General features: G+C 34.8%; 1 protein-coding gene across 8 annotated transcripts in view; it reads right to left on the bottom strand.

The window, feature by feature from the left end:
* NEK7 (NIMA related kinase 7) overlaps nucleotides 1-23,557 on the bottom strand; it is a 149,387-nt gene that overhangs the window by 95,777 nt on the left and 30,053 nt on the right. For 3 of the 8 annotated variants that reach the window (XM_077157326.1, XM_077157330.1, XM_077157332.1), the window contains one exon: nucleotides 485-589. The exons of 4 other annotated variants lie outside the window; for them this stretch is intronic. The gene's annotated coding sequence lies outside the window, so the exon portion shown is untranslated. Of the gene's footprint in view, nucleotides 1-484; nucleotides 590-13,830; nucleotides 15,928-23,557 lie in introns of those variants that run through there. One more of the 8 variants, XM_077157327.1, reaches the window with a different exon arrangement.

The following is a 23,557-nucleotide window of genomic DNA, read 5'->3' as shown; positions in this document are numbered from 1 at the left end:
TCCTCCTACTTCAGCCAACAAGCTTCTCCTGGGGAATTCAGAGAAAACCTTCATCATAGTTCTGAGCTTGCAGCCTGCCTATAGAATAGGACTTGCCCATACCTACAGTTATGGGAGACAATTCTTATAAAAATCTCATTAATATTTCTATATATCTCTCATCAGTTCTTTTACCTTAGAGAATCTTAATATAGTGTTTATTTAATTTCAGTTTTTAATTGTTTTGTTAGTGTGCAAAAATATAATTGATTTTTATATTCATTTTTAGCCTGCAAATTTGATAAACTCACTTTATACCTCTCATGATTCTTTTTTTTAAAGATTTCAACAGATTTTCTACATAGATAAATAGGTCACCCATGAATAAATATACTTTTGCTTCTTCCTTTCTAATCTGCATGCCTTTTACTTCTTATTCTTGCCACGTTATAATGGCTAGAATGCTCAATACAACAAACAGAAATAGTAGAGCAGACATCCTTACCATGTTCCTAATCTTTGGAGGGAAGCATTCAGTCTTCTACTAATTGTATGCAAGCTGTTTGTTTTTCCATAGATGCCTTTTATAAAGTTCTTACTTTGCTAAAAGCTTTTATAAAGAACAAATGTTAGATTTTTGTCAAATGCTTTTTCTGTATCTACTAAGATGATTATGATTTTTTCTTTTTAGCTTGTTATAATATTGAGTTACATTAATTTATTTTCAAATGTTAAGCCAGCCTTGTATTCTTGGAATGAATTCCACCTGATCACGATGTATTATCTTTTATATGTATTGTTGGATTCAATTTCATATAGTGTTGGATTCAAGGATGGGAGGAAGGGAGGGAAAAGAGATCTTGTAGTGAATTAGAACACCTTTTAGTGTGAAATCCAACTCATTAAAATGAGTATTTCCCATCTGTTCTGCTGTAGATAGTTTTGTAAGACACTCCACGAAAAAAAAAGGCCTCTTGGTCAAAGACCTCTGGGAAATATTACTTGCTGTACATGTATCTCTTAGACAGCCAACATATATTTGCATACTAAAGAACCCAAGTTACCCTACAGTTAAAAAGATAATTACAAATGCTTGCTTTGAATGTAAAAAATATTAACATTTTTTAATATTTCATCACTTAACTGGTCCCAGGAGAGTAATTTGAGAAATTCTGTGCTAGATCATAATAAAGTGATTTCACCATATCTACTAATGTGTGAAAATGTCTAAATAAATAAAATTACAAAAGAAAGAAGCCAAGGCAAAGAAACTTTAGATGTGATTTAATTTAATGATCTGCACAACAGAGAAATCACCTCTACAATATCTCTGACAGAAAGTCAAACAACCTCTGCTTGAAAAATAAATTTCTGCAAAAAATTCTCACATTTCATGTAAGCATAGTATGATAAAAAAAGCAACAAATTTTCTTTGCATAATATATAACATGGTTCTGTGTCACTGAATTCTTAATATTATTACAGAATAATTTCAATGTCAATATTTACATGTTGATTTTAATACATTTACTTATTGTATCTTCAAAGACCAATGATATTTATATTCTCTTTCTATTAATCCCTTCATAAAGGAAGCAATAATACATTTTAATATATAAAATATATGAAAGTTGTATAGTCTCCTAGATTATAAATTCCAAGTGGTATTTGTGTTCTCCATGGCTATTTGTATTCTCCATGGCTTTATCCCAGTGTTTAGTTAATGCTTGGCACAAAACAGGTGGCTAGATGAATAACTGGTTGAATGAATATTTAATAAATAGATACATGTGTGCCATAAGAAAAATCAAATGATGATTGTTAAGGTTAATAAGTACAATGTCAATGATAAGAAAAACTATCATCAAAAAAATGTCAAATGTCAAAAAAAAAAAACTGCCAACAAGATTGGCAGCCAATCTCCAATTAAAAAAAAAAAACTTGCCAAAGGAGGTACTGTCTGAATTGGGTTTTAAATAATGAATAGGAAATAAGAGGTTTAGATGAGACAGGGAGGAGAGGAATTCTGGGAAGATGGAACACATCAAAATACCCCAAAGAATAGCACAGCATCTTATAAAGAGTTTCAATTTAAAGTTGGTCGGTGGTGGAGGTGTTGGCGGGTGGAAGGGTTAGTAATAGAAGATGAGTCTAAAGACAGATGTCAAATCATAAAAGGGAAAAAAGAAACGATTTTGTGATTTTTTTACTTCATCTAGATGGTAACATTCACTTCATCTAGATGGTAGGTTGCTGTTGGGTTTTAAGCAGATGAGACAGAAATTACCTATTTTTGAAAGACATTCTAACAATGTGACAGAGTAGAGTGGGACACAAACACAATGAAGATGATCAATGAAGAATACTAGTTAATAATCCACGTAGGAGTGGACATGGATGCTCACCAAGGTTCTCTGATTTGACTTCTAAGAACTTTCAACATTACTGATTACCCCACTTCCCTGAAATACTCTCCTCTTTTGACTTTGATACCACATTGTCCTGTTCTTTTTTCACATTATAGCTATTCTTTCCTAGTTCCCTTTTCTATTTAAATTATACATTTTAGAATGCTCCTAGATATCTTTTTTAAAAAAAACCTACATTCTCTCCTCAGGTCATTCCATCCAGTTTTATAGCATTAAATACCATCCGTATGTGATTACTATGAAATTTTTATCACCACTCCAATACCCTGATCTCTGAGCTACAACTCCTATATCTAACTGCCAATCTGACATCTATATTTGAATGGAGGACTCCAACTCCCATCCACCCACAAAACCTGCCCCTTCTCAAGTCTTCTTTATCCCTTTAAATTTATCACCATCTACTTAGTTAATCTAGTCTCACAGGCCTCAAACTTTTGGGTTTCAGAATCTATATAATCAGAGGACCTCAAAAACTGTTTGCTTATGGGAGTTCATCTATCAATATTTCCCACATTAGAATTTAACATCGAGAAATTTTAACAATAGAGAAAGATGAATCAACTGTGTTAATAGAGCAACACTATCCCCCCATCCAGAAGAAAATCACTGACAACTATATGTATACGCAACGACTGAAAAAATGAAAGGGTGCCATGGAAATTTTAGAGTGACTGATACTTGGCAGAGTCAGATTCCAAAATAAGTATTTTTCTTGGCTCAAAGGCACCATTCAGCAGGAATAGTCCTGATCTTACCTGCCTGTCTCCAGTTGACTGAGTAATCAGTGTTTCCCATATTCAGACAAGAGGCATGTCCACATCAGACAACACAAAGAAAATTAAAAAGTGCTTAGAATCTATAGATCACTCTTAAATTTCTGAGTCATCATGAGAAGCTCTGAAGAGCTACTAAGATATTATCAGATCATCTTGAAGAGAATGATTAATGTTTCTAGACCATCTCAATCTTAGTACTTGTAGTTTCTAAAACTGCATCTGTAGATTCAATGTGGCAACAGGCTCTATACCCCAAGGAAAACTCAGAGTAACCATGAACTACTTTATTTCTACTTTTGGCATTCTGAATAATTTGCATACTCACATATTCTTAGAACCATGGCCCAAGGACTCAGAGCACAGTTCATCAAAAACGGGGGTCCCACTTTTTCACTATTCATACTTGTCATTGTCAGGTTCCTGTGTCAACTTGGCCAAGTGGTGGTACGTGTTTGTCTGATTGGGCAAGTACTGGCCTGTCTGTTGCAATGAGGACATTTCATAGAATTAAATCATGATCACGTCAGCTGTATACACAGCTGATTCCATTTGTAATCAGCCAAAGGGAATGTCTTCTGCAATGAGTGATGCTTAATCTAATTACTGGAAGCCTTTTAAGGAGGATTCAGAAGAAACAGGCTCTCTTCCTGCTTGCGCTGGCAAGCCTCTCCTGTAGAGTTCGTCCAGACCCTCCATCGGAATTGTTGGCTTCACAGCCTGCCCTGAGGATTTTGGACTCTGCGTTCCCATGGTCACGTGAGACACTTTTATAAATTTTATATTTGCGAGTGTTCCCTGTTGATTCTGTTTCTCTACAGAACCTTAACTAATACAATACTTCATAATCACATTGGGCTCTCATAACCTTTATGCTCAAGCCTCTCCTCTAGTCCCTGGTTCAGGGTTCCACTGTCTAATAAAACTGTGTCTGAGCCCTGGCCTTGCCTCTATGGGCTGGTAAAGTAGATCCTATAGAACTGAATGCTGCCTTGTTTACCACTGGTCTTCCAGTCCAAGTTCTATTCCAAATCCTAGTTCTCATGGTTCAGTCACCAGGACTACTTGCTAGATTCACTACCATCAACTAAGTTACTCTACTTCTTGGTATGATACCTACCTATCCAAACAACTCTCATATCTCCAAATACTGAAATTGTCCTGCCCCAAAGAGTTCATCTAGTTCCAAATTTGCTGAATCCCCTGGTCAAATCCATTCTAATTCCAACTCTTTCTTCCTAGATGCTAAGAAATGACTGGATAAAAAAGTAGCTTGGCCAATCTTTTTACCAATCCTAGAATGCAACCAATAATCTTTACCTTTACTAAACCCTATAATAAAATACTAAAAAATTATAAAGATTTCTAAAACTTTTATTGTATGGTAATAAAAATCAATGCTTTTTGCTCTAAGGTATTTAGCTTTCAGACCTTGTTATTTGTTAAGCCTGATATAACCAATACTGACACAACTCATTCCTTCTTTTCCATAATCTCTATCTAGTTATATTCTTTGAAGATGAAGAGAAATACAAAACAATAAAAGCTAGTGTATATATATATATATATACATATTACTATCTTATGTTATACTTTAAAAACACTACATTAACCTAGCACCCACACCTTGGTTTCTAAATACCATCCACCACTTAAAAGAACCAGGGCTCCTGATTCCAGGTCTGGGCATAAGAAAATACAAGTTGATCCTGAAACATCTTGTTGTGCCATAAAATAAGTGCTAAGAAAAAAAAAGATGCAGATACAACAAAAGGACACAGAAGTCCTTTCATTTGAAAAATCTGATAGTAACAGACTACAGTCTATAGTCCATTAAATAAAATAAGAACCCAAGAGCCTACATAGATTAAATTAATAAACAGTGGAAAAGAAGAACCTATTTCATACTGAAGAATGGCCACTAATAAAGAAAGAATAACAGAATTAAAAAATCTCTCTTTGCCAAACATAAAGGAAATAACTGACTCAGGCAAGAATCATCAGTGGATGCTAAAGCAGTAGAACAAGTGATTTATATGGTCTCAAAGCAACTGCTCACAAGAAAAAAAAAAAACATTAATTTCAAAGGAGAAAAGAGTAATTCTACAGTACAGAATATGGCAGATATCACCTTAACCACCTGATCAGTATTAACATTAACAGTAGTGAGAGCAACATTAACATCACCAGTAGAGAGATAAGTAGATATGATGTCTCCAAATATGATGCACATAAAAGAAAAAATCACTTCTATGATACTCCTGCCAAAAATAGAAACCCTAAATCTAATCAAGAATAAACAGCAGATAAACCTAAAATAGTAGAGACAGCTACAAAATATCTGGCCTATGCTCATCAAAATTGTTAACATCTTAAAAGGCAAAGAAACTCTCAACTGTTCCAAAAAAAAAAGAGACCCAAGCTATACAACAATCAAATGTAAGCTATAATGCAAGATCTTCTTTTGTCCTAAATGATATTATTGGGACAACTGCTGAAATTTGAATAAGGACTGTGGATTAGGAATGACAATGTAAAGATGTCAATTTCCTTTTTATAGTAGTAATTATAGAAACTATTATATTATACTATATATTAAAATAATTTTTATAGTTTTATAATTTATAATTATAATGAACGTATAATTTATATAGTTCTGTAAGAGAATATTCTTAGCTTTAGAAAACAATATTTAGGGGCAAAAAAGGCATAATGTCTACAACTTATTTTCAAGTGTTTCATGACACATATACATATATATTTTTATATTCTTATATATATAAAAATGATAAAAACAAATGTGGTAAAATCAAACATCTGGGGAATCTGAAGGGCATAAGGAAATTCTTTGTTCTGTTTGCATATGTTTTTCTGTAAATCTGAAATTACATTAAAATGAAGTTAAAAATAAACTGAAAGAGGGCGGGCCGCGGTGGCTCAGCGGGCAAAGTGCTTGCCTGCTATGCCGGAGGACCTCGGTTCGATTCCCGGCCCCAGCCCATGTAACAAAAAACGGAAAAACAAAATACAATAAAACAAGAAAATGTTTAAAGATGTTTCCCTTTCTTCCTTCCTTCCTTCCTTCTATCCTTCCTTCCTTCTCTCTGTCTTTCCTTTAAAAAAAAAAAAAAATAAATAAACTGAAAGATACAATATAAAAAAATAACTGTTAGCATACCAGTGTTAACAGTCACATGCAGACTCTTGTGTCAAAATTTTGTATTTCTTTCCATTAGAACAATTACTACCAGAAGATATGTTATTTTAAAAATTCTTCAATCACTACTGAAATTGAATGATCTATTATTTCTCATCCTTGGAAACTTATCCTTTCTACAATTTTATACTAAAACTAGTCTCAACAATTTTACTTCATATAAAGTGAAGTAACCTTTGAGTATGGTTTTTTTCACTATGAGTGGTATATTTGAGATTCACCAATGTTGTTCCATGTAGTTTGTTCATTTTTATTGTTGAGTAGTACTCGAATGTATGGAGATATCACAGTCTGTTTATCCATTCCCCAACTGAGGGACACCTGCACTAATTCCAGTTTTGGCAACTATGAATAAGCCCCTATAAATATCTGCATACAATTTCACACACATAAGTCTTCACTTCACTTAAATACCTATAAATGGGACTGCTGAGTGGTATTCAATTTTAATAAGTTAAGGATGCACATAAAATAAAAGGTCTTATTTGCAAGAGCAAGAAATAAAGCATAAAAAATAAAAGTACCACACAGAGCATCTGTATCATCACACACCTTCCTTGTGGTCTCAGGAATGTTCCCCTTATCCATTTTTTTATTGTTTACTACTCTAATAAGATTATCACAAGAGATTGGATATTATATTTGTCTAGAAGATCTGTGTTTCAGTCTGTTCCTCAAGCAAGGAAGAAACAAATAAGAGATAGGAGTTATAATAAAAATTACAGTCAACTGAAAAATGTAATAACCCTTCAGTTTAGTGGAAAAATAGACATTACCTTCTCCTGATTATTCCAGTGAATTAGAACAGATTATTACAAACAGATGTTGCTCATGAATTTCTATTCCTATTCTTACAAAATGCATATGACTGTTACCTAGACAATAAGAATGGAATATCGAAAAAAAAAATACAACACAGAAAAACAGAGAAATATTTAAATTGGTAAATATAAGCTTTTTTCTCCTAATTCATGACAGAACATTTTTAAATTTGTACAGTTAATCATGGGCATTGTCCACCACAAGATTCACTGTTATATGTTCGCATGTTTTAACCTCCAACTTTCCTTCTGTTGGCAGACATGACTCTAAACTTTCCCTTCCATCACACTCACACACCACTCAGCACTGTTAATTATTCAACATTAATGTGCTACTATAGCCTCTATCCGTTTCCAAACATTTAACTTCACCCTAGTCGAACATTCTGCACATACTAAGCAACCGCTCCCCATTCTTTAGCCTCATTCTATATCCTAGTAGCTCATATTCTGTATTTTATGTCTATGTGTTCACATATTATAAGTAGTTCATATCAGCGAGATCATAAAATATTAATACAAGTTTTTTTGATATTGGATAATTTATGTGGAATTTTTTTTCAAAGTTCTGAAATAAAAAAGGTTCATAAGACTGGTAAACATCTTTTTTCTTTGAATGAAATCTTTTTAGAGCTATTGCTATATTTCAGCCATGTTCTCTAAAACACTTGATCATTTACTGTTAGCATAACATGCTGAGAAAGGATTCTATATTACAATGCAGGTTAAGTGGCCACCAACATACCATTTTTTTCTTTTTTCTTAAATATTTTTATTAACAAATCTTCACACACATGTACAGTCCATACACGGTGTACAATCAATAATATTATCATTTTAAAGTAGTTTTACAATGAAGTATCATTGCAAAATAACATAATAAAGTTGAGAAAATCAGGACCAATGTTTTTATTCTGGTTCTTTCTGATACCTTGTGGTTCAAGTTTATCTCTCTCACTAATGTTCACTGATATGTTAAGAGTCTTAAATACAAAGGCTTTTAGCACATAAACCAGAACCCTTACAATAATCAAGGGGCAAGTGACCCATTTAGTTTCATTCAAACTAAATGAATGCACATTGGCCAACTAATCACATCCCATCTACTAAAATCATTGCTTGGTTTATTACTACAACTCACTTCCCAATGGATTTACTTCACATAAACTCTCTGTTGCCTAATATTTTGATTCTGCCTTATTATTTAAATGGCTTAATTCTGGGACTAAAGTTACATTTTTAAAATGTAGTTTAAGCTACAAAAGCCAGAAGCATGTCATGTTAACAGAATTCAAAAATGTCAAAAGTGGGTGTCTTAAAAAATAGTAAAAGTATACATGTGATTTTAAGTTTTAGAAAATTCTAAATCCTATATTTGCAAAGATAATAGGCTTACTAAGTCCACAAAATTTTGCTCTTTCTTCCCTGCTCTTTTCCCCTGAATCCATTAAAAATATAATATGGAATAGAAGTGATAATGAATAGAAACTTCATTGTTTCATTTTCCTAATGTAAAAAAACACATCTAAAAAATTCTCTAAGGAAAGAAAAAAACTAAAGTAAAGCTGCCTTTTAACTTATCTTTTCACTTGCTCTTACTCTTCCTCAAGTTAACTTAAGATTCCACACACTACTATTAAGGCAAAAGAATTAATTCAAGTACAAAATGGACCTAACGATGTATAAGAAAAGAGCAAACCTAAGAAAACTGTGCTGCATATGTCATGAGTAAGTATTTTTCCTTCACTTCTTAATGACACATTAATCTGTTTCTCCCATGGCAAATATACTAACTCCTCACAATTCCCACTCTATAAACAGGGGTTTTAACCTCCAAAATTAAAAAAACGACTGAATCAACCACAGGATCATCTTCCCTTCTTCAGTGGAGAGAGCAATGCCTCTATGGATGGAACTTCTTGCATGCTTCTCCCAGGCATTAAAGTAACAGAGTGATTAATTATTTGTCTTAATGCATTGCTTCTAAAACTTTTTTTTAAAAAAACCCTATAAGCAGAACATAAAAGTCTATTCCTGGAACCTTGGGATAAAACTAGAAGTAAGTCACAGAAGTGAGAAATTCTCTTAAAGCTTGTATGTTCTCTTAAAAGATGAGGAGCTTGCATTTTCTTCTTCTTTATATAAAACGTTTTTACAAAAATGCTCCTGCTGCTCCAGGAAGATGGTTTCTAGTACCTGGCTTAGGATGTGGAACCCAAAGTGAACATGAGCTGTTGTAATCTGATGAACCATATCAAATCACAGCATTTTAGAATGTAAAGAGATGTGATATAGCATCTATTTCAACTATCTACAATTTTATATAAATGCATTCCCATCAAAAAGATTACCAGACTTTAGAATTACTGGCAATGAAGGGGAATGGATAAATTCCATGTGAAAAGCCATTAAAACTTCATATTACATATTTTATTTTATTCTAAAAGCATCTGTAATTCAACTCTGTCAATTCTAACCTCAAAAAAGAGGCAACAGGAAGGCTTTTTCCTCAACACCTTTTTGTTTCTATTTTTATCTTGAATTTTTCCATCTCTGACCTAAAGTCATTTTGGATAAGATTCAGGAAGCAGCAACGTGAACTCAGCCACTGCAATGACTTCTGGTAACATTCTACAGTACGAATGAAAGAAAGACCATGTAAACTGAATAATGCTTTCTTCTGAGACTGTGTCCACAGCCTCACAGAGGTGCTACAGTCATCTACTTCTAACCCAAAAATAACATCTTCAAGAATAATGAGTTTCCAAACTGGATTTCATGCAAGTTACAAAGTGATTGACAGCGATTGCTAAAGTGATATGAACTTACCAAATCAGTCCCTCTTCAGTCCTCCTTGTGAACAAAGACTGAGTCACAATTTTTCATATTCTGACAACATTTAAACAGCACTAAAACTTTAACCTGATTGATGTCTTGGACATTTAAATCCTAAGCCAATGTAACTGATGTGGAACTCTAGTGTTGCTGAGGCCACGTCTGAGTTATTTCTGGTTTGGCAATAAACATGGCTGAAATGACTTTTTAGGTACAGCCAAAAAGAGTCAGCAGACTAGATGTCTTGAGATGAATGATTATAAAAACTGTCTTCAGCACAAAACTTTGGCTAAGTGCTAAATCCAAACTACGGTGTTTTCTGTAATTGTCATACTTTATCAAAGGCCTTTGCTGAACAAAGGGCTCCCCATTCTGATGGCTTTGAAGCAGTTAGTTTCTCAAACAATCTCAGAATATGCTATATTCTGAAATAAAGCTTGAATGTGACCTTCAAGTCTTTCTTGTTTATTGTCACTGTGTTGGAAGCATATCTCCCACTCTGTACTGCTTCCTCAGCACTTATTTAAGTATCTCTGGTACAGAAGACTCAGGTCTCTCTTAAAATCACCCATATTCTCCCAATAGACTATCAACAGGGATGAAGCTCCAGAGAGAAAAGAAAACGGGAACAGAAAAACAATTTTAAAATCAAGTAAGGAAAGATGGAGCCAGACGGAGGCGCAGGAAGGCTCTGGTTTGTCCACTAGAGCACCTAGTGAAGAGCCAGGAAATGTCTGGAACAACTGTTTTGGGGACATTCATGACCCACATCGTATGCCAGTCTGGAACAGGTGGAAGGGCCAAGATCATGGCACAGAACTGTAAGTAAAGCCCTCAAATGCCAGAGGCTGGCACCCCCTCCTCCACTGGCAAGCTCTACTGGAGACACTTCTTATGGAAAAAAAGAAGCAGTCTCTGCTAGGAGCAAGGGAAGGTGGCAAAACCAAGCTCCAATTACGGTTTTAATTAACAAATTTGGACTACTGAATACAAGCCTCCAAAACAGACAAACTCAAAGCAAGCAGGAAAGGAATCCTGAGTGTCCCAGCAGAGAGCAGATGGGGTTGATCAAAAAAAAAAAAAAGAAGAAGCCTACAGAGTTGGTCAAGCTCAAAATACTGGAAAAGGGGCACAAAGAGCCAGGTACCGACTCCAGCTCTTGACTTATGAAACTTGAGGACTAGGAACTGGGGACTGGCTCTGAAAAGGGATATCTTTTTCTTCCTCGTCCTCTTTTTTTTTTTTTTTTTTTCTTGTTTTAAACTATTTTAAGAAGCTCATTAAAGAAAGCCGCATGGGCGGGCCACGGTGGCTCAGCAGGCAAGAATGCTTACCTGCCATGCCAGAGGACCCAGGTTTGATTCCTGGTGCCTGCCCATGTAACAAAAAAAAAAAGAAAGCCGCAGGCATTTTCAACTGTCAATACTGACCCAGGCAAGGTTAGAGTTAAGAAAAGTATGATACCATATGTCAAAAATCCCGAAAAATCTGTAGCAAAGCTACTAGAGCTAACAAGTGAGTACAGCAATGTTGCAGGGCACAAGATCAACACCCAAAAATTGTAGTGTTTCTATACTTTAATAATGAGCAACCCGAGAAGGAAATCAAGAAAAAAATTTCATTTACAACAGCAACCAAAAGAATCAAATAAATTTAAACCCCAAAAGCCATAAAAGACATACACACAGAAAATTACAAGAAATTGCTAAAAGGAATTTAAAAAGATCTAAATAAATGGGAGGATATACCATATTCATGGACTGGAAGAATAAATACAGTTAAGATGTCAATTCTACCCAAATTGATTTACAGATTCAATGAAATACAAGTTAAAATCCCAACAACTTACTTTGCAGAAGTAGAAAAACTAATAATGAAATTTATTTGCAAGGGTAGGGAACCCAATATAGCTAAAAATATCTTGAAAAAGAGCTTCATTTATATGCCTTAAAGTCAGTCTCATAACTACCTGACTTTAAGGCATATAATGAAGCTACAGAGGTCAAAACAGCATGGTACTGCCATAAAGATAGATATACCAACCAACAGAATTGAATTATGTGTTAAGAAATAGACCATTTCATCTAAGGACAATTGCTCTTTGAGAAGGTGGTCAAGTCAACTTAACTGGGTCAGAGCAGCCTCTTCAATAAATGGCGCTTGGAGAACTGGATATTCATACCCAAAAGAATGAAAAAGGACCCCATCTCACACTTATAATTAACTCAAAATGGATCAAAGAACTAACATTAAAGCTAAGAACCATAAAAGTTTTAGAATAAAATGTAGATCTTGTGATAAGAAGTGGTTTTCCTAAAGTGTGCACAATGAAAGAAGAAACAGATAAATGGGATCTCCTCAAAACTGAACACTTTTATGCATCAAAGGACTTTATCATGAAAGTAAAAAGGCAACCTGTGCAATGGGAGAAAATGTTTCAAAACCACATATCAGATAAGTGTTTAAAATCCAAAATATATGAAGAGATCCTATAACTCAACAACAAAAAGACAAACAACCCAATTAAAAAACAGGCAAAAGACATGCAGAGACATTTTTCCAAAAAGTTTGTGGTGGTGAATGCATGGCTGTATGTTTATAGAGGGAACCAGTATTTACTTAGGTTGGATTGAATGGTGTGTGAATAAAACTGCTCAAAAATGAACAGACAGATACAAATGTTGGAAGAAAATACACTATACACTATATATACTATACACTATAAACAGTGTATACAACTATACACTGTTGGTAGGGATGTGTAGTGGTGCAGCCCCTCTGGAAGGCAGTGTGTGGTTCCACAGGAAGCTAGATGTGGGGCTGCCATATGATCCTGCAACCCGTTAAGTGTATACGTGGAAGAACTGAAAGAGGGGACACGAATGGACATTTGCACACTAGTGTTTATGGAGGCAGTGTTTGTGATTTGCAATGGATGGAGATGGCCTAAGGGTATATCAGCTGATAAATGGAAGGGCAAACTGTGGTGTATACATACATTGTAATATTGCACAGCTGCAAGAAGGAATGAATTTGTGAAGTGTGCCACTAGGTGAATGAGTCTTGAGTACATTCTGTTGCGTGCAATAAGCCAGAAACAAAAACACAAATATTCTAATGCCTTACTAATATGGATTAACTATAATGTGCAAACTCCAAGAATCAAATTTGAGAGCACAGGTTACCAGGTGGGCCTATTGTAAAGGCTTCTCGACTGTAAGCTCTTACAGCAGTTACATTTATTCTGGAGTTGTAATTGTTATTTCTAAATTCTATGATGCTGAGCTATTTTGCATAACTTGGTCATTCCCTGGAACACTGGGTACCTGTGAGACACCTGAGGCTCAGAGTTACTGTTCTGCAGCTGTGAAAGTCAGCATTACCCCATGCTGAAGAAGAGATCAGATTTCAATTAAAGATCTGAATGAAGCTAATCAGGGTTATAACTAAGGTAAATCAGACTAAAAGATAAAAGATTATATTGACTGTGTTTTAAAACTTCAACTTCTGTGTGAGACCAAACAAAGAGATCTTCATTCAGTATGAAATTTATATTTTTGGTAACACACTATCTAGTTTAACTTGCATGGCTCAGCTTATTCAAACACCACGATTACATGGAACCTTGAATTGGGAGTGAGATCACATTGGTTTGTACAGGTTGGTGTGATGACCTGATACATCCCAGAGTGATCTGGGTCAAAGATAAAAAAGTATTTGCAAAGTCCCCTTGAGGGACTGGGAGAAAATGTGGAAATATTAAACTTTCTTACCTGGGGAAGACCTGATATTCTCACAAGCACTGGGGACTACCAATTTAATAGGCCAAGCTCTTGATTTTGGGGCTTGCCCTTATGAAACTTATTCCTGCAAAGGAAAAGCAAAGCCTACTTATGAGTATGCCTAAAAGTCACCCCCAGAGAACCACTTTTGTTGCTCAGATATGGCCTCCCTAAGCCAACTCCGCAGTTGAACTCACTGCCTTCCCACTACATGCGACATGACTCCCAGGGGGTAAATCTCCCTGGCAACGTGGGATATGTCTCCCAGGGATGAGTCTGGCCCTGGCATAATGGGTTGAGAAATCCTTCTTGACCAAAAGTGGGAGGGGGGTGGGGGAAATGAAACAAAATAACATTCCAGTAGCTGAGAGATTCCAAATAGAATCCAGAGGCCATTCTGAAGGTTTATTCTTATGCAATATACAGATAGCCTTTTTTAGTTTTTGGTAGACTGGTATAGCTAGGGAGAAATAACTGAAACTGTTGAACTGTAATCCAGTAGACTTGTTTCTTGAAGATGACTGTATTACTATATAGCTTTTATGGTGTTACCATGTGATTGTGAAAACCTTGTAACTGACACTCCCTTTATCCAGTATATGGATAGATAAGTAAGAAAATGGAGACAAAAAATAAATAATAGGCAGTATGGCAGGCATAGGGTGTTTGAAGTGTTCTTTTCAACTTTTATTTTTATTCTAATTTTTGCTTTTCTTGAAGTAATGAAAATGTTAAAGATTTTCTGATGAATGCACAGCTATATGATGATACTATGAATCACTGATCGTACACTTTGGATAATTACGCAGTATGTAAATACATGATGTATCTCAATAAAGTTGCATTTTCAAAAAGCCAAGTAAGCACAGAAAGAATGATCAGAGGGAAGATAAAGCTTTAAGCTAAGGACAATTCTTCAGAATGATAATGATAGAGTCTTTACAAAAAAGGAAATGGAATCACTTCAGTTTGACGACCTAAGGCAGACATTAGTGAACTTTTTCTGTAAAGGACAGATCGTAAACATTTCAGGTCTCATGGCCATAGAGCTCTGTTTCAGCTCATTAACTCTGTAATTACAAAAAAACGCAGACAATATATAAATGAACAGAAGTGGCTATATATGTTCCAAAAAAAATTTTATTTACAAAAATAGAGGCCCACTATGGCCCACGTAACATTCTGCCCACACTTGTCCAGAAGTAGTATTTGTCACATTTTTGGCCCTGCATAAATCTGGAACCAGAGAAATACCTTATTGGCCCTTTTTATCTGAAACCTCCTTCTACGAGACAGGAAACTTATTCACTTCCATTATGTACTTCACTATATTACTGTTGTTTGTTTTTTTACTGGACTTATAAAATGAGCAGATAAGATAGAGCAGAATACAGATCTATTCAAATTATATGCAAATAAAACTGAAATATATTGCAGTTATTCTAACTACTTTATAAATTTAGATATGACCTATACAATAAATTCTGGTGGGACTCATTATGTTTTTTAATCTCCTCTTCACCACCACACAGAAACACAACCTTCTCCCAGTAAAAGGTCCATAAACTAATGAAAAGATCTAAAGTAACAACACACTCCATGCATCATGTAACTAAATTTCTATGGATCTCAATAATCCAACATGCAAAACTGAGTAAGTACACAAGGGAAGGAAGGTACCCATTGGTTCTAATGTCTTAGGTAATCCAAAAAACTAAAGGAAAGCAGCTTCTAAGAGCATAAAAAACAAGGCAGAGATTTTGGTAGCCTCACAGTACTTAAGGAGCAGAGAGGTCCGGATAAACACCATAGGCATTCAATCAAGACCCCTGAAGATCTATGCCTAACAGTTAGAAAGGTAAAAGGGGATATGTCCACAGGGAAAAATTAAATTCCTCTCTGAAGATGGTGACACCATTCAGAGCCTCCAGAAGCTTTCATACAAATATCTGGCATGCAATAAAAATTATAAGGGGCCAAGAAATCAGAAATGACCTAAAAAGGGAGAGTAGAGAGACAGAAACAGTCCCATAGGTGAACCAGATATTAAATCTCTAACTTGTTCACTAATAAAAAGTGAAAAAAATATATAATTATTAGCAAGGCAAAAACAGAGCAAGGAATAGACTAACAACAATAAAAACGGTTGATTAAAAAGGGAAGGCAACACAAGAAAATCAATTAATATAATACAGCACATTAACAAATTGAAAGGGAAAAGTCACATTATCATCTCCACTGATGATGAAAAAGCATTCGACAAAATTCAATATCCTTTCCTAATAAAAACACCTCAAAAGATAGGAATCGAAGGTAACTTCCTCAATATGATAAAGGGCATGTATGAAAAACCAATAGCCAGCATTGTACTCAACGCAGAGAGACTGAAAACTTTTCCTCTAAGATCAGGAACCAGACAAGGATGCCCACTGTCACCACTATTATTCAATACTGTACTAGAAGTTCTAGCTAGAGCAATCAGACAGAAAAAGAAATAAAAAGGCATCCAAATTGAAAAGGAGGAAGTAATATTTCATTATTTGGAGATGACATGATATTATACTTGTCATCTCTACTCTCCCTTTTTAGGTCTCAATATATTGAGAAATATATTACAAAGTTACTTGAGCTAATAAATTCAGCAGCGTGGTAAGATATAAAATTAATGGGCAAAATCAGTAACATTTCTATAGACAAGCAATGTTCTGACTGAGGAGTCAGTTAATACAGGATGTATTCTTTAACTAAATACAAATCTTATTTAGTTATATATAAAACTCAATACAGGATCTGTCCTGTAACTACTTATTGAAGAGTATTTTGAAAACTATTGCTTTTTTCTTTCTTTGCTTTGTATATATATTATTCAATAAAAAAGTTAGAAAAAAAGGGAAGGCAAGAAAAGGAAACAAAATAGGACAGAAGAATTGGAACAATAGAAAACAAGTAAGATAATAGACAAATTCAAATATATCAGTATTCACATTAAATGTAAGTGAGCTAAATGTTCCACTTTTACAACAAAAGTTAGATTTTTAAAGAAATTCTATATTGCTTGTATGATATATCTTACATATAAGGACACAAAAAAGATTTTTTTAAAGGATGAAAAGATACACTATGGGGACACTGGCCAAAAGAAGGCTAGTGTAACATATTTATAATAAACAAAGTAGATTTTAAGACAAAAAAAATTATTAAAATTAAAGGAGACTATTTCATAAAAATAAACTTAACAAAATACAACAATCCTACATTTGAATAATACAGCCTGAATATATAAAGCAAAAACTGACAGAACTAAGAGGAGAAAAAAGGCAATTCTACAATTAAATTAGAGCTTTTAAAACATCTTTCAGCAGCAAATAGAACAAACGGACAACAACAAAAAAAACAGTTTATATAAAGAAAGGCATTAAACCACATGACTAATTGATTAATAGCATTAAGTGCATGCTTGGAAAAGAAGTCAGAAAATCAATATTTAAGCACCTTCAGCGCATGCTGTGGTACACTGTCCAGATCCTCCCCAGTACTGAGGTACTTATCCCCAAGCTGCAGGGAGCGATGACTGCTGATGGCTCATACCTGAGTCCCCTCACAAGGCAGCTGCCTCCAAATGACTGGGTAATGCAGAGGTACAAAGTTCCAGATCCCTTGCATCAATGTGAGATAATTAATCATAAAGGGCTATTGTTAATTCCAGAATTTGCCACAGGATTGGCTAAAGTATTTGTTGTAACTACATCACAGTTCAACTTCTGAAGTCTCTCTCAAGTATTGTTTCTAAAAGCACTATACAATAAACTCTATGAATGTAGATCTCCATCTCAGAGTCTATTTCCTCGAAAATCCAGCCAATGACAGTTGGTAGCAGAAGTGGTCCAAGAAAGCAGACTCAAGTGAGATTTTGCAGCTGGATCACTAGATGAAAATAAGGACCCCATTGTTGGTGATAGGTGAAGTATGGATAGCCCCTCACATGCAATAGTGGTGCAGTTATTAAAATTTCCATTAACTATGAAGTGGGATGGGATGCCAGTGGAAAACAATGTATTGGGGCAAGCAAAATAATTCAGGTATCTGAGAGGTTTGTTGGGAACTAGTAACTACAAGGAATATGAAATCAGAGAACCATCAATGGATTAGGGGAAAAATTAAAACCTGAGAATGATTAATCACCAATTTAAGATCATGTGTGAAAAAAATTTAAAAGGCCTTTCTGGAATACACCAGAAAAGCAGGTTTGAATCCTATACAATCCTGTGGAGGCAGCCATTTCTTTTAATCCTAATACAACACTGTAGGTTGGACACTTTTGATTAGATTATCTCAAAAGGCATGTGATGCGCCCAATTGTAGGTGTGACCTTTTGATTAGATGGAAATTTGACTCCACCCAGGGGTGGGTCTTGATTAGTGTACTTGAATCTTTAAGAGGAAACATTTTGGAGGAACCTCAGAAATGACAGAGCCAACAGAAACTTCAGATCAGAGGTGACATAGATGCCGACATTTGGAGAACAGAGACACAGATGTTTGTAGATGCTTGGAATCCAGCAGACAATGCCATGAGATGTCAAGCAAGCCAGAACCTGGAGACAGCCAACGGAAGCCAAGAGATTAAAGCCAGCTCCAGAGAAGCAAAATGAGGAACACCCACAGGAACAGAGGATGAAAGAAACAGAGCCCAGGAGAAAAGCAACTAGCAGATTTCCCAGCTGACAGAGATTTTCCAGATCTATCGGCTTTTCTTGAATTAAGGTATCTTTCCATGGATGCCTTAGTTTGGACATTTTTATAGGCTTAGAACTGTAAACTTGTAACTTATTAAATTCCCTTTTTAAAGCAATTCCAATTCTGGCATACTGCATCCCAGCAGCTTACAAACTAAAACACTATGCATGCATGAAAACTTTATATGTGATAGAATAGGCAATACAGATAAGTGGGTTAAGTATGGACTATTCACTGAATGAAACAAGACAACTGGTCATCAATTATTTAAAAAAATAAAATAACAGATTGCCAATTCAAACTATATTAAAGTACACTAAACTCATACTTCAATCCACATTTAGGTGGATTAAAGACCTAAATGTGAAAAGTAAAAGTTTAAAACTTTTTGAAGAAAATAGATAATTATTTTCATTTCCTCAGAATAGACAGAAATAAACTTCAGAACCAAATGTACAAACCATAAGAGAAAAGCCTGATACATTCAATTATATTAAAATTGGAAATGTCTATTCATAAAGAGAGAGAATTTTATATGTCCAAAGAGAAGTCACAGATCAGGGGGAAAAAAATGCTGATAATGCATATAACCAACTCAGAATATGTATCTAGGATTTGTGAAAAACTCAATAAGCAAAAGATAAACAACCTAAATGAATAAAAATGGGAATGGGGTGGGCACAAAGGACATGGACAGATTATTTACAGAAGTGAATTGGAAAAAATATTCAAACTCAGTACAAATCAGGGATATGCAAATTTAACTAACAATTGGGTACCACTTCAAATCCATTAAAGAAGCCAAAAACTTTTAATTTTGGCAAAATAAAACCAAGATGTGGAGCAACTGGAACTCTCATATACTGCCACCAGGAATATTTGGAGGGCATTCCGCCCAGCAATTCCCTTCCTAGTTACATACTCCAAAGAACCTCACATTGGTACACAACAGATGTACTGTGCAGCATTGTCTGTAATTGCTACTTGTTGCAAAAAACAGTTCACTTCTCTGACAAGCTCCCCAGGGATAATAACAGCGTAACCTGGGACCACTTTTGTGTTGATTTTGCAGTTTGGTGGTTTCTAATCCACCAAGGTAGAATAAAAGTGGTTTGTAAAGTTAATGCTGAAATTTGTTACTATATATTATCTTAAAACACTTTGAAAGTATAAAAATGATTCCATGAAGTATACATCAAAGAAAATAACAACAAAGGCATCAGATTAAAGACTATAATAAAATCTATGACCACCTTTTTACTATTTATCTAATTGGAAAATACAGCAAAATTCTTCTATTGACTTACAAATCGAAAATTCTAATGAATTCCATTTGATGAAATAAAACAAAAATAATCAGCCTTCTCTCCTTGGGTCAACCTAGTAAATGGTGGGAACAAAGTATAAAAAAATATTTCTAGGAAAAAAATACTAAATTTCTAAATTTATAATTCTGATAAAAATTACTTGATTACAATAAAAGGACAAAAATTGATAGGGAACCATAATGAGTCACAGATTAATAGACTCAGTTAAAAGGATCCTTAGAGAGCACACCTCTTGTTCTAGTTTGCAAGCTGCCAGAATGTGATACACCAGAAATGTAATGGCTTTTAAAGCGCAAGTTTACATGTTCTAAGGCTGTGAAATGTCCAAATTAAAGCAAGTCAATAAAAATGACTAATCTAAGGCATCCTGGGAAAGATACCTTGGTTCAAGAAGGCTGATGACATTCAGGGTTTCTCAACTGGAAAGGCACATGGAGAACACAGCGACATCTGCTAGCTTTCTCTCCAGATTTTTTGTTTTATGAAGCTCCCCCTGCCCCCCGCCTGAAGCATTTTCCTTCTTCATCTCCAAAGATCTCTAGCTGCATGGGATCTCAACCTTTTTCCAAAATATTTGTTCCATCTTAAAGGGCTCCAGTGAGCAACCCCACCTTGAATGGGTGGAGACATATCCATGGAAACCATCTAATCAAAAGTTACCACCCACAACTGGGTAGGTCACATCTCCATGGATAATCAAAAACTCTAACCCACCAATGTTGAATAAGGAATAAAGGGCATGGCTTTTCTGGGGTACACAACAGACTCAAACCTTCATACCTCTCTAAAGCACAAGATCATCCTCTCTATAATATCTCATGAACTCCATTTAATTTTATATAGTAGACCTGTTTTTATTCTAATATCTCATAAAATGGCATATTCTTAATACATATTCATTTTGTTGATGCTTAGTCATCTAAAATCATTAAAAAAAAATACTGGCATAAAAAATTTCACCACACTGCCAATTTGGGGTGATTGATCAATTTTACAAGAAAATATCAGGGGTATAGACTTAGGAAGATGGAGTCATATTGAAATTTAAAAGAGTCTCTAGAGTCAGTTATGTTTGTTGCAAATGACTGAAAACTGGCAACATGTTCCCAGATGACTGCATTAAAACGGACTACATGACAGGTTTCCACAGTGGATTTTGTTGGCAACTCTGCTAATGTTAGGGAAAAAAATCATTGGGTATTTTTTTATACATTTTTGGGAACAGGAAAAATGCTGAAATAATATTTTTGTTAAAACATTTTCATTTGTTTCATGAATAGCTTCAAGTAAAATACTAACACTTTTAAAAATGTAATGACTAAGTTTAGGAAAGAATTGTGATTCATAGTGTTGTATTTTTAAATTAACATTTACTATATAGCAACACAAATTAATTAAGTAACCACAAAATATTGATGCCTTCTCTCTCTCTCTCTCTTAAATCACTGAAACCTAAAGATAGGTTTAATTCTTAAATCACTTTGTACATAAATTCTTTATTCAAATCTAACAACTTCTTGAGATGCAGTAAATGCTATTTAACATTATAGTAGCTATAGTCTATCATTTAAAAAGTTTATCCTCAGTGTAATTATTACTCCAAGTATAAGACTAAAAATTATGCAGACCCAGGAGGAATGAATAAAGTAATTTTAAGCTGTTGGTCCCAAAAAATCAAATATTTTAAAAACATATTTTGAAGCATAAAGTTTATCTTCATCATAAAAGCCTTTAAAATAATCTGAATGTTTAAAGAGGCATGTAAGTGGGTCATGAGATAGTTGTTTCCAGGCTGAAATTTGTACAGAAATTGTGCTCCAGAAAGAATTTTCAACCTAAAGTTATAAATATCAAAAGAAAGATTAATAATGGAAACTCTGAGCTAACACTGGCCTGACTACTATGATATTCTACTCAGTAATATTCTACTACTGTTCAGTCTACCCAGTTGGAATGAATCCTTAGTTCTTTTTTAACTTTAAAGATACATCTATTTTTTTCTTTCAATTATGCTTTAAATATACATCAAATCATAACATAAGTTGGTCCATACAACCAGAGATTTTATTATATCAAAATTAAGTAAACACAACAAAATTTTTAAATGTCTACTCCAACTGAAATCCTTTGCCATTTTCTTTTCCTATGCAACATTTAAAAACAGTAAAATCTTATTTCAGACATTACATACTAAAAAAATGCAGTAAGTGGCATATGATCAGAAAAAATTTTAAAACTGGCATATTTCCTAAACAAACTGTTAATTTAGGATACTGAAAGAAATACTTTACTGAAATACACACTTGCATGCAAATATTATTCATAACTACAAATCATTTTCTATTCATATAAGCATACTTATTTCAGGGCAGTAAAAAGAAAACACAGGGAGTCAACAGACCTGGATCCAAAATCTGGTTCCACCACTTACTCATATAACCTGCTACATGCTATTTCACCTCTCTGACCAGCAGTTTTGTTTTGCTCTGTTGTGGACTTTTCTGTTTATTTTCTTTTGTTTTTGCAAAAGAGAGATGACAACACTTTCCTGACCTACTTCACAGGGTAGTCAGGATGACTCAGTGACATAAAATACAAAAGTATTTTATTAATGCTGAAAGTAGAACACAAATGTAATGCATTTATGTTATCTGAAAAAAATGTCTATTCTCTTAATGTTTGAGATGTTTTACATTAAAAATAATGTCAGGAGAGCAAGTGTGCCATGGGCCCCAAGTGTCCCTGCAGGGCCCCACCAAGTGCACTACACTACAAGGTCTAACGGCCTGCTGACCCTGAGCCCTTTCTAGAGCTAGCTGCAATGGTACCAAGTAGCTTGGCTGCTACTTGCTACAAATGGTGCTGGGCCCTTAACCCTGGGTTCCTTAGCTATCACACAATATACAGTAAACAAAATCACCATCTGGGCCCATCATATCACTCCACGGGACTTGTGGGTAGAAGTGATGTTACTATGCTGATGAGCCTGCTGCGTGCTATCCTGTAATAAACCATCTTGCTCTGATCCCTAAATTTCATTATCTACTTTCATCACCTCTGATGTTGTGCAGATCAACCTGTTTGCTAACTTAGACATCTCCTTTGGAATCTTGTTACCCTTTGCCATCCTAGATGAAGTTAGAGTCTTTCCTAAAACATAGTGCAGCAAACAGAAGTGCCAACACAGTCAATGACTTTTTGGAACTACCTTCAAAAGGACCCAGCCAAAGGCAATGTGAATATGGCTATTAAAACAGGGATTCACAAAGATAACATTAAGTTGACACCAAAAAAAAACTGGTCCAGATATTGAATTAGGAGAGCCCCAAAGCAGGCAGCCCTGTCTGATTGACGTCAAAAGTGAGAACCAGACTCCGCCATGGAAATCAACCCCCTTCTACTGTGTAAGTAGTAAGAAGCCAAGTGGCTACCTTAGAACAAATTACACATTCAGTACCTCCAAAGACTGACCCTGTGTCCTTGTATTGATTTGCCATCTTTTTAAAGAGAAGGGGAACCAAGGATGCGGACAAGGTCTTTCACCCCCAGGGAGGACCTCCAGGAAGAAAGGAACAACTGGCCAATAGACAAATTTTTATGGCTCTTTTATATACCAATGCTCAAGTGCCTATCTTATCAGTTTTTCTTGAGGAG

Source organism: Tamandua tetradactyla, chromosome 4 (assembly GCF_023851605.1).
Source record: "Tamandua tetradactyla isolate mTamTet1 chromosome 4, mTamTet1.pri, whole genome shotgun sequence".
NCBI classification, from domain to species: Eukaryota; Metazoa; Chordata; class Mammalia; order Pilosa; family Myrmecophagidae; genus Tamandua; species Tamandua tetradactyla.
This window is presented reverse-complemented; position numbering and strand designations above follow the sequence as displayed.